Here is a 2,732-nt window from a genome sequence, read left to right on the forward strand (position 1 = left end):
TTAATTCAATGATAAGTTAGCAGAATGATATTCACAATTAAATTAGATTTTCCAACTCTAAAACAACAGGTTAATCCATCACATTCAAAGATGCCTCCTACTCAAAATGTAAGTCAGGGAAAGATTATTATCTGTAGATTTGGCTCTATATTAAAATTCTGAGTGACAGACTCTCAATACACTTAAACTTGAGCTTTGCAATGTATCTTTAAAGAGTGCAAAGCAAAAATGTGGCTATAGTAATTAAAAGATCCCTGGTGCATGATGTTCTTATAGTGCATACTAACCACTCAGTCACATTTGACCTTGTTTCACAGAAAGGTCTTTTTCCATAGATTAGTTCACATTTCAGGTAATTTTATATCTGGCCTTAGAAAGATCTTCGGGGACTCAGCCAATTAAGCTCTAAAATTGATACCTTTATGTAATATTTCTACAAGACACACTGTGTTTCCCCAAATTTGAAGATCACACAGCACTGAATTTTGAAGCATGTAGCACCTATGAGATTTCATTGCATATCTACATATTGAGCATAAATACTGCAACATGTTTTGTTTGATGTGGGCTGTCTCATAAAAAGGCAAACAACTTTTACTCAATAGTTAAATCAGAATTATCTTGACCATGAAAAAAAAATGGAGAGTACACAATTTGGCTTAATTACATTATCCAAGAGTTCTTTAAAAGCTTTATTAATGATTTCTTGATAAGCACCATTCAATACTTAGAGTATGTTGATTGATACTATTACATATTTAAGTAATTCCATTACAAACATCTTGGCTAAACAAAAACAAAACAACAAAAAAGTAAGTACAGATGTGACCGACTACTTTCAAAAGCATTTAACTCTCTGTTTAATGAAATAATTTATTTCTGAGGAATATACATTTATAATTTCCTCTGTACTCATTTTCTTTTTTGTATTTTGTTTCTTAAAGTCAGCAGTGCCAATTTATTCATACAAGCTCTCAAATTGATTTATTTTAAGTGACTAGGCACTGATATTTTTGGATTCTGTTACAAGCTGCTTCCTTATCTTGTCATATAACTTTGATCAAAGTCAGTTGCACTCAAAATTTTAGGAGTCTCTACTTCTGGTTGTTCCTGCTGAGAAACATGGAGTGTCATCTCCAGACGTAATGAATACCTAAGAGGTTCAATCTGTTTCATTTGAAGCTTTAAGTGTTCAGCAAATATGGAGAGAAAACCAGATTCAAAGGCAGAAGACTCCAAAAGTCATGAAGCAGACAGAATTCACTGACACCTCTTAAGGCAGATATGATATTAATGACAAGAAAGGAAATTTGTACAGAAGCTGTCTAATGACAAGACACGAAATGCACACACACACACCAAGCAGACTAATGAAGGGGACAAAAGACAGGGCTTCAACTCGCTCGGTATTTCTGCATCCAGACACCTTCAAGAAATTTTCATCTGAATGTTAAAATCAGATCTTGATGTCTTCACATGCCATGTTTTTATCTAGGAGGAGAATATAGCAATATTTATCAGACACGGACTTATCACAGTAACACAGACTTTCCAACATTTGCAATGTGAATTCTTAAGGCTGCAAGACCTTCTGTTAAACATACAGTACCATTCCAGCCTCTGTGCTAGATTACAGATTTCAGTTAATCAAAATGCGATGTACCACAAATGTAAGCAGCAATGACACATCCAGAGTTCTTCCCAAAAATCCTCATACAAACAAGACCAGAGCTCATCAGAGCTCATCACTGAGATACTCATTTTGCAGTCACTCTGACCAGCTGAAGAATTGGGCTGAGAAACATCTCATGAAGTTCAGCACGGGAAAACACCAAAACCTGCATCTGGGGCAGAACAACGCTGTGCACCAGGGCACACTGGGGCTTCACTGGCTGGAAAACAGAAAAGGACAACAGGTGGATCATGGACGCCATGGCAAAGCAGGCCAGCTGCATCCTGGGCTGGATTAGGGGAAGCATTTCCAGCAGGTCAGGGGAGGGGATCCTTCCCCTTTGCTCAGCCCTGGTGAAGCACACCTGGAGTGTTTCCTGGATTCCCCAACACCAGGAAGATATGGACATGCTGAAGAAAATGCAACAAAAGGCTGTGAGCATGATGAAGGGACTGGAGCATCTCTCTTATGAGGAAGGGCTGACAGAGCTGGAACTACAGCCTAGAGAAAGATCTGGGAGATCTTATCAGTCTATATTTAGATGCCTGATGGATGGAAGACATGGAAGCCAGTCTGCCTTCGGTGTTGACCTGACAGCACACAGTGTACGGAGATTAAAACACACAACACTCCAGGTGAACATAAAACCCCTGTATTTTTTACTCCGAGTATAGTCAGACACTGACTTGGATTGCTCAGGTCCTGGAGTCTCCATGTTTTGAAATATTAAAAATTCAAGAGGACATGGGCCTAGGCAACCTGCTGTGGCTGACCCTGTTTGGGCCAGGGCGTGAACCTTGTCCTCTTGTCTGTGCTCCGTCACCTTCATGGCCGGGTACCACCCTCGGACACCGCCACGGCAGCGTCCCCTCGGCGAGCGGCGGAGGGACTTCCCAGGCAACCAGCGACAGGACAGGAGCACAGAGTCTTAAACTGCACCAGGGAGGTTTAGGTTGGACATTAGGAAGAATGTGTTTTAGGAAAGACTGGACGTGCCATTCAGTGCCATGGTTTAATTGGCATGGTGGTGTCCGGCTATAGGTTGCACTCGGTGATCCCA

This window comes from Zonotrichia leucophrys, chromosome 3 (assembly GCF_028769735.1).
Source record: "Zonotrichia leucophrys gambelii isolate GWCS_2022_RI chromosome 3, RI_Zleu_2.0, whole genome shotgun sequence".
NCBI classification, from domain to species: Eukaryota; Metazoa; Chordata; class Aves; order Passeriformes; family Passerellidae; genus Zonotrichia; species Zonotrichia leucophrys.